Raw genomic sequence first — 9,876 nt, forward strand, 5'->3', positions numbered from 1 at the left:
AATAGGAATCACCATTCACATTCACAACATCGTACTGTATCACTGTATAACGATGTTCTACACTGCATCACAATTTCCATGAACACAAGAATATGGCATGACCCAGTCCTCCAGTCCGCTGAAGGGGGGATAGACTGTCGTCCATTGGGGGTGAAAATTTCCGGGTGCTCGTCACCTGGACTTCCTCATCTTTAATACACTCAGCCTGAGGAAGGAGTATAACAACCCGTTGTTGTCTTGAAGTACCATGATAGTCCATTGGCAAGTCTGTTTCTATGAGAATTCACTACACGAGCTTGGCAGTAGGTTGAATGGGTGTGGGAACCATCTTCTTCTTTGGAGTTTTGGGGGAGACGTCTGCGTCATCCAGCATGGAGAATAGACCGGAAGCAGGATCCAGCATGGAGAATCGAACCAATGTGCACCATCCTGTGCGGCCCTCGATGTTGCTTGAGGAGATGTCTGCGTCGTTCAACGGAAGTAGAATCCACCATGGAGAATCGAACCAATGTGCATCATCCTGTGCGGTCCTCGATGTTGCTTGAGGAGATGTCTGCGTCGTTCAACGGAAGCAGAATCCACCATGGAGAATCGAACCAATGTGCACCATTCCTCGATGCTACTGGTGGAGACATCATTGCTTGAGAGGATCAATGTATGAGAGGTATGATGAATGACGTGAAAGGAAGGAAATAAAGGAGAGGCTTGTATGTTTGTTTGATGCGTAGGTGGGTGGGGTATTGTTGTTATACCAGATTTATGCGATAGAAAAAAAGACATGCTTTTCTCAATTCAAGGCAGAGACATGACAGCAAATTCCCAGGGCAATTATAATTGTATTTTTTTATATATATATTTTGTCGGTGTGCGTGTGAGAGGGTGATATAGAAGGATTATAATTAGATGCAGCAAATTACAGATCTGTGGGATAAGAGAAGGTGAATATGTGGATTAGAGGTAGGTTCATAAAGGACAAATGAAAAAAAAAAATAGAAGGAACTAAAAATATTAAATGTTGATTTTTTTTTTGCATGGATTCGCCAGTACTGTGTTCCTGGTACCTGGGGATAGGTACTTATTATAAAACACAATTACTATTTCTTTGTGGAGAATAGTACGGATTAGCGATGGGAAGAGGGGGTTCTATCACCTGTTGAAGGGGGATAGCCACATGCTGTCTAACTTGTTGGTAGGTTTTGTGGGCTAGGTATTTTTTGTAACAGCATAGCCCTAAAATGATTAACAGTAGGAAAGAGAGGGGAGTAACTGTTATTAATGTGAAATCGGAATAAGAGAGTGCAAGGATAGGATGCGGAAGTTGGGATAGCACTGCGACCCATTTTCTGTAAAAAAAAAGTTAAGAAAGAACTGTTAGTTTATATTTTGTAATGGGATGAGTTCTGGAGTTGTAGGAGTGGATATTGTTTGCAGTTGTTTAAATTTGTTATATAACCGGAAGAGGAAAATGGAATTAGTTACGGTTAAAAGGAATTGAAGTGTCGTTAAACTAGTGGTTATAGGATCAGAGAGCTCTGGAGGTATCCAGTTACTCCAGGAGGGATTATTGTCTGTTGCTTCTATGGCGCATATTGTGGAAATAGTGTCAGTAAAATTAAATGGGATATTGGTGAGATTTGTCTTATATGTAAAGAGTCTGTCTGGGGTGAGCTGAAAAAGGGAATCATTGATTGACAACGCGTGATGCATTAAGATGTGTCTCATAATGATATCATTAGTACCACATAGATCATCTTGTGTAATAAGTAGTGTCCCCTTTGAGAAGAGTTTATGTTCGCAGGGTAAAGTTAGTCTTATGGTATTTGTTTTTGGCGTAATTAGTTCATGTTGTATGCCTTGGGGGGTTTCAACGATTAAAGGATGCGGTGGGTTTGTGAGTATATATTCATTGTTGGAGAATTGAGTGATTACGACTGTTTGATTTTGTGTACAAATGAAAGGACAGACCTGCCTGTATATGCCTGTTACCTTAGGAAAACGAAAATTATGTAGACACTTGGATATGTCGTTATTAGGTTGTGAAATGGAGGGTACTTTGCAAAGGAATGGTTTACTAGTGATACTGCAATCCCGCATTGCTTCTGCTGTCATAGAGATAGTGCGGGATGTTGTAAATAATGCATATTTGACATCTGTATGCAGTGTACATGTTTCGTTAGGTAATCCAATAGGATATACAAATAATTTGTGTAACGTATAAAGTGTATTTGTGGGCATAACCGGAACATTGATGGTGAGATATACTTTCGATGGGGAAATGTTACAATAGGCCACCATCATTTGATAAGCTGCATGAGATGTGAATAAGGGGTTAATTTGCTTATTTTTCTTGGCTAATTTGATATTTAGTTTTTTAAGGTCGGATTCCAGCATGGTGAGTGGTAGTAATTGAGGCGGGATCCTATTATCATTACATGCCGTATAAATGTCATTAAAAATACTTGCTTCTAGTAAATGATGGACACTATTAAAAAGTAATGTATCTAAGTTGAAAAATAATTCGAAAAAAGAGATCATTTGTTGCCGATTCGAAAGAATGTCGTTCTGGATAGTTTTTTCATCCCGAATTATTCTGTTAAAAAGCAGTTTGAACATCCTGGAATCCCTGCTTAGTTTCTTTTGACAGACGGGACACGAGTTTCGACACGTTTTGCAACTGGGAATGCACTGTTATTTCTCTCTGTTCCAGATTTTGAACGTGTATCTTAAGTTCTTCTTCATTGGAATGAAATCGCGCTATATCTGATTCAGTGGCTACTCCTGTACTCCATTTTAAAAAACTACCTAAGAAGGGAAGTAAAGCTCTTTTTTGTTTATTTTGTTTGGGTATAAACCCATACTTCGAATTATATGTAGCCTGCATTAAGTCCTGGGAAAAGTTATTAGCCGCTTGTATTATCTGAAGTAAAGGTAAACAAAATTTTGAGCCGTTGACAGGAGAACAATCTATGTTCACTTGGTTGGTTTCAATAACAGGGATATCAAAGGTATAAATGAGGGGTGCTAAGGAGGTATATGTAATTGCTTGGTGTATTCTTAAGAAATCTAACCCAATCGTTACTTCTACTCCTTGCGGATCCAAAGTTGCATGGAGAGTTGGGGTTTGAAAGAGAATGAGGATTAGGATCCTGCAATGAAAGAACGAAAAAGAAAGTAAATAGTTATTTGTTGTCAATAAAATTGAAAATCGTAAGGGTTTGTTAACGTTCCCTATGCATATTATGAGTAATACAATGGTTGAATACAGTGACATGGTTGCTGAGAAGGTAACCATTTGACGTTAATGAATGCTATTATTATTATTATTAATAATAATAATATTAGGCCTATGTGTATTCTGTATATCAAGAAGCTTGTGGTGTTCTATGTCTTCTTGTGTGGCAGCGTAAGTTGCTTGGTGCTAATATTAGAATGTTGCTGTGAAAATGACCTCTGGTAAAAGTTAGAGACTGAAATGCTTCATATTGTGTATGAACTTTCAATGACATGTAGTTGTTTAGTTCTGGGAAGGAAATGAGTCCGTGATCTTTTTTTTTTTTTTTTTTTTGTATTGTTTCTCGTTGACGGAAGATGGGATGAGGAAAACAAGGCGGACTAGTAGCTGCGGGGTAAATCGTTTTAAAACTTTCTGTATTATTCAGCATTGTTTTTAAAGTTCTATGCAATACGATGGAATTTCTCTTTTCGCCCGAAAGACATGAAAGATGTTAGTTTAGTACTGCAAATGAACTTCCTTGTTATCAGATGAACTGAAGATGGTTATCTAATTGTTACTTTCACAAGTTTTCATGTTATTTCTATTCTGTATTTTTTCTTTTTTTCTTTTCTTTTTTTATTTAAGTATGTGATAAACTGAAGTGAACGTTAGTTAACGATGAGATAATAAATTGTCCTTAGAGTTGTTTGTAAAAAGAAATTGGAATGAACTGGAAACGTGTGTCATTTGCAGCCTAGTTATTAATGAAATTTCAAGGGTGGCGTAATCTACAACGGAGCAATTTGTTGCCTACCGAAAACATAGTTTTGCCGATTTTAATCGTATTTTTACCTTGTAGACGTTATGTCTGACGTGTATGTTGTTATTGATCTGTTCGTCATTTATGTCGCCGAGGGCGTATATACGGAGCTAATGCGTTAAAAAATGCCTTGATAAAAGGACACAGATTTGTGAGAATATATCAGTGTCAATTTGAGGAAAGCAACGACATCAATTTAGAAGATAATAGGTATGTTTTCTTCTTTTGTTAAATTTGAATTTTATGGTTTCATTATGAGAATTGGAGTTAATGTTGGAACGTGACTTTATCAATATTGCATGAATTTCATTAGCTAAATGCTAGCTTCCTGTGCAGGATTTCGCTTAGGAAATCGACATGGCCAAATCTCTCTGAAAAGAGAATTTAGGTTTCAGGCACAGGAAAAACGAAAGGAGCGGATGCCTTGAAGGCGACATGGCCCACAATGAGATTGTGAGGTTTCAGCCGTTCCTATTAGGTCTTAATAAAGTTTCGTTCAGAAACGATATAGGATTTTCACTCTGTTAATGAACTAGAATTGAATTTTATATTTATTTTGTGATGTATGTCTATAAGAACAGATGTCTCCAATTGAATTGTAAGAAGTTTTAATGAATTGGTTAATGATGTTCGAGATGGTTAGAAGGAAGAAGTCGTTGTTCAAAATGGGCGCGATTAGTTTGTCCATGAGAAATTTGATAATGAAGGATGGATGCATAGAGGTCAGTGATGACGTCACAATTAGAGATTCTTAAGTAAATGATAGTGCCGAACTGCATTTGTGATGCAGGTGAGTTCGGTCGTAAGTTTCACAGCGTTGTACTTAACGTTTACAATACATGCATATGTAAAATAGCTGAATGTAATCCGGTGCTCTGTAATGTGAGGTCATTGAGGGTGAGTGTTAGTCTACTTTCAACCCCTATCTTTTTATTTCTTTTTCGTTCCTTTTTTTTTTGGAATCCTGCTAAAGTCAGTGTTACTGAGAAAAGTGAACAAGAAGTTATGTTTTGGTAGTTTTTTTTTGTAAGTTGAAGTGAAACAACTGTTGATAGGAATGGGTATTCAATTTGGGGAGGGGGCTTTTGACCCAGTCAATAAGTCATTCCCTCTTCTTTGCACATTCTCTTTTATCAATTTGAATACATCGGCTGAAAGGGGTGGGGCGTTCTCCCCCAGTTAAAAGTGTTTTTGGTTTTTATTATTGTTCTTTGAAAATGTGATCAATGGCGGATTGAATGACTTATGCCTGAAAGGCAACGTAATGCATATGTCTGTTTTCAGGCTGGTTCAATTCATAAACGTTAGATACGTGAGGCTTAGCCTCTGTCATTGATGTATCCCGGTCTCTTACTCGGTACTTATAAAATCCATCAGGACGTAATTTGTGTCATGCAATATTCGTTCTAAAGTGTAAAATGAATTTAATCTATTATTATTAGGAGCATTTAATATGTCAATTATCCTAATAGAATGGGTCTAAAACTGATGGGGTGGTCGCGAGTGTTCACCTGCTGGGTAGGCCCGCATGTTAGTGACGGCCTATGTCGTCACTTTTTTATGTGTATGTAAGGAGTATAATGTTGAAATGTTGGGTTTGGTTCAAGGCAAAATACCGGGGGTGGGGAGTAGGAGTACCCTTTCACCGTAGTAGAATTTTTTCCAGAATATGAATACCTATAACCTTACAGTTCGTTGTCCTGCTATACGTGTTGGATGTTATCAGCAATCCGCGTAAACCTCAGCTGCGTGGGTTGTTATGTGCGGAGTACAGAGATTTTTTTGGGGGGGAGAACTGCATTCTCGTTATCTGTGAGAATTCAATTTGAAGGTGCAGTGTATATTTTCATAGGAGGATTAAGTGAATCATGCGAGTGGGAGACAAAGGCGGCAAGCTTGCATGAATGTGTCTGTTAATGAATGGGAAGGAAAAGGATAAGGGTCAAATGTGAATGAAGGATAGAGTGAATGTAAATCACTAATCCTATTGCTAGACCGTTTTGATAGTGCAAAATCATGACTGTTTGAGATATTAAATCTCCTTAGGGATGTTTGTTAACAATTTAGATGGGCTAAGGAGAGACACTTAATGAATGGCAGTGAGTTTGGTCGGGAGTAGTGGTGCTCAACTTTTCGTTACTGACCATACGCTTTTATACCATGCACTTAAGGATCGTCAAAAGATACCTGCAGCGTGTCTTTACAACTCATCTATGATGCTTTAATATGGTGAAACGATAATTATTGCTGCATGAGACAACATAGGTAGCGACTCACTGTTTGAGCAGTATTGTTTTAGATAATCACAATATGTTCTTAGCAATGTGGTTGAAAAAAACGCGTGGAAAGGATGCAATGGAGTTATATGAGTTGTCTGCAACGGAGATTGCGTGCTTTGTGGGAGTGGATTGGGCTATAAGTTTGATTTGGGTGGGGTTGTATGCCATGTCTGCTGCCTATTCCTTGATGCCGCGTAGGTATTGGTTATATTTAGTTTCAAAAACTGTATTTTTCTATGTCTGGAATGTATAGTTTAAGTCTGTTTTTTGCAACATTAATTATTTTTCCTCCAACATCAATCTGATATGAATTTTTATCAAGTTTATTCAGAACTGTGTGTGGGCCTGTATAAAGTTGCCTCAGAGGTCCACTTTCTTCCTTCTTTGTGCTGAGTTTTCAAAAGAACTTGGGAACCGGGAATGAATTGGGTGGGGGTGTTTTTTGCTTCCTCTTTTTCTTTATGCTTCTGAAAAAAATTGTTCCCTCCTGAATTCTATTAGGTCACGTAGTTCTTTGAGCATAACTAGCCTGTCATTGATGTCAGTGGGAGGTGTATTATCATGAAGAAAGTTCTGAATTGGGAATCTCACTTCCTTTCCAAATAAAATGTGAAATGGTGAAACCCCAAACTGTGGTAATGGAGTGTGATTAATTGTAGCCGTAGCCTTGTGTAAATGCAATGGCCACTGTTTGTGGTCCTGTCTGGTAAGAAATTTGAGGGCTGTTTGCAAGTTTGAAATTCTTGATTCTACTTGTCCTATGGACTTATGCAAATTCGGTAACGCGTATATGGCCTTAATGCCTAGAGAATTGAGAAATGCTTTTGATTTGGAGCTCACGTGACTTGTTTGCTGGTCTAGACGTAAACTGCGCATGACGCCGTAGGGTATAATTATGTCAGTTGTAATGAAATCTATGAATGCATCTGTAGTAGGAGATTTTATAGGTTTAGTGACCGTAAATGATGATACTTGTTCCACACCTACATAAAAGTGTCTGTATTCGTCACCCTGTGATGACATAAGTTTGCCAAATATATCTATGGTCCAGCAGTCGAAGAGGTCACCCGTCGATATTCTTTGAACTGTGTCAATGTTTTGTTGGCAACTCCGTTTAAAGTAGCCACAATCTAAGCATGAGTTCACTTTGTGATGTAACCAATTTTTTAGATTTGGTAGGTAATACTTGCTACGAATGAGGTAGTATAATTTCAGGTATCCAGGATGTACTAAAGAGTTATTGTGAAACTCGTTAAATACCGTATCACGCAGTACCCTCGGAATGCATAACAAGGTGCGCGGTTGTGTTGGTGAATACATGTTACGGTATAGTAAATTTTTTTTGAAACCGTATTGCTTTTGCCATGTTTTGTAGTTTTTATCGTTTTTATTTTCCGTTAGTAAGGTTCGCACTATTTTAGAAAAGAAGGGATCATCCCTTTGGAGTTGCGCAATGTCAGTGTTTCCATCTAATGCCAAGAGATGAAAGGGATGAACTTCAGTGTCGAGAACTTCCATATCTTTTTCATGAAAAGGCAAGGGGTTCCGACTTAATAGGTCTGACAGTGAAGTTTGATATGACCTGACGTGAACTATTGTGAAATCAAAGGTTTGTATTTGTTCCAACCACCTCGTAAGTTTCGGAGTTAATTGGGTAGTAGTCTTTAATGCTAGCAGACTCTTATTATCCGTTACTAGTGTAAAATGTTTACCTAGTAGATATTTCTTTAACTTCATTAGCGAGTAGAAAATCGCAAAAGTTCTAAATTGTGAATTGGCAGAGGTCGAATTCTTTGGGATGACGAGCTGAGACGTAGCATACCGGATGATAATTTTTTTCTCCTATTTTTCTCTGAAAGAGACACGCTCGTATGCCTTCTGCCGAAGCATCTGTCATTAACATATGTTCTGTGTTTTGTGTACTATATAATTGTAAGATTGGAGGATTTACCATAGTTATTCGCATTTTTTCGAATGCTTCATCCATATCAGAATTCCAGGTTAATGTTTTTGGATTTCCCCTAAGTGCTTTGTACAGTGGTTCTAGAGTTAGCGAAATATATGGAAAGAAGTTACGAAAAAAATTTACACTCGCTAGCCAACTACGGAGTTGTTTTATGGTTTTGGGTTTTGGTATTTTAGTAATGGCAGCGATTTTGTCAGAACAGAAGTGACCCCAAATTCAGATTTGTCTACATTAAATAAAAGTGAATGTTTTTCAGCAATAGCTAAGACTTGGTCTAATAGTTCCAATAAATGCGAGTATGAAGAAGAATAAAGAAAAAAGTCATCAACATACAGGGAGAAATTTTGAGCTGGTATATCGCGATAGATAGTGCGTAGTATGCGTTGCAAGTTAAGCGTACTAGATTTATGTCCTTGCTTTTGCACTGTAAGTTCAAATTGCGTGTGGGGCAAATGAAAATCCCGAACCGAAAATGCCGTGGCCTTGCGATCTTCAGTAGCCAAAGGACACTGATAAAATGATTGTGCTAGGTCAAGATGAATAATCCAGCGAGCAGCCGACATGTTATCCAAAACGTCTGTCATGGGCTGTATGGGATCTGCTAATGTTTGGCATTTGCTAGACAAAGTTCCGAGATCCAAAACTAGACGGATGTCCGATTTACTATTTGGTTTCAGCACTGCAATAATATTATTTCTATACTGACTGTTAGATGGTTGTAGTATGCCCTGTTCAAGAAACTGTAGGATTTTTTCTTTCACCATAGGCCTAAGGCGATGTGGAATTACAAATTGGGGCATAACAAAGGGTTTATCATCGATTAAGTCCAAAGAAACTTCAAAGGTTTTTATTTTACTAAAACCAGTTTTTGTCCATTTAAAAGTAGTGACCCGCTTTTCTAAAATTTCCAACATTTGTTGCCTCTGAGATGGAGAAAGTGCAGGATTAATGTTAAATTTAGTGAGATCAATGTGATCCTTAATTTTTTCCATCCTTTCCCTTCTATTTTGTTCTGCATGTTCTTCTGTCGGTTCAAAAAGTTGCCTAACAGAGTATGCCTTATAGGTACTAGGCTCTGTAGGGAAGATTGTGCCCGAGGCAATAGGTAGACCCTTGAAAAAGTTTGATCGTAGTGAGAGAGGTTAATAATTGGTATTTGAAGATTGTCAATTGAAGTAGCCGTGTGAACCGTGTAACACCCTTTAAGATTGACATGTATAGGGGAATTGATGTAAAAATGTTTTATGTTCGTTTTTAGAGGAATTGTTAATCTTAGCATGCCAACACTATTTGCCGGAATGGTTTGTGTTTTAGCAAGTTGAAAAACAAATTTGGGGTTTTTCTTAACTGCCAGTAAATTTAAAAGAAAACGAACCTCCTCGGGTTTATGTGATATGGGTTGTGCCGGTTTGCGCCCAAAATATGTTAAGCTTAGTGTGCCTGTTTCGTAATCAAGTTTAGCCAGATGCTGTTTGAGGAATTGATTTCCTAAAATGGTGGGGAATGACTGCAGGGGTGAAATGCGAAAAAGAACCGAAATTGTACGACCTTCTATTGTAATAGGTAATGTAAGTGAGTGGGTAAGGGTAAACGGGAG

At 37.9% G+C, this 9,876-nt stretch overlaps 1 long non-coding RNA gene across 3 annotated transcripts in view; it reads left to right on the forward strand.

Moving 5' to 3' along the window:
• The first annotated feature begins 4,176 nt into the window (after positions 1-4,176).
• The window catches only part of LOC145668340 (uncharacterized), a 56,983-nt gene continuing 51,283 nt past the window's right edge, over positions 4,177-9,876 (forward strand). For 2 of the 3 annotated variants that reach the window (XR_014128019.1, XR_014128018.1), the window contains exon 1: positions 4,177-4,244. This is a non-coding gene — a long non-coding RNA (uncharacterized LOC145668340). The remainder of the gene's footprint in view (positions 4,245-9,876) is intronic. The other variant, XR_014128020.1, reaches the window with a different exon arrangement.

Source organism: Thermobia domestica, chromosome 13 (assembly GCF_964235325.1).
Source record: "Thermobia domestica chromosome 13, izTheDome1.hap1.1, whole genome shotgun sequence".
Classification (NCBI taxonomy): Eukaryota; Metazoa; Arthropoda; class Insecta; order Zygentoma; family Lepismatidae; genus Thermobia; species Thermobia domestica.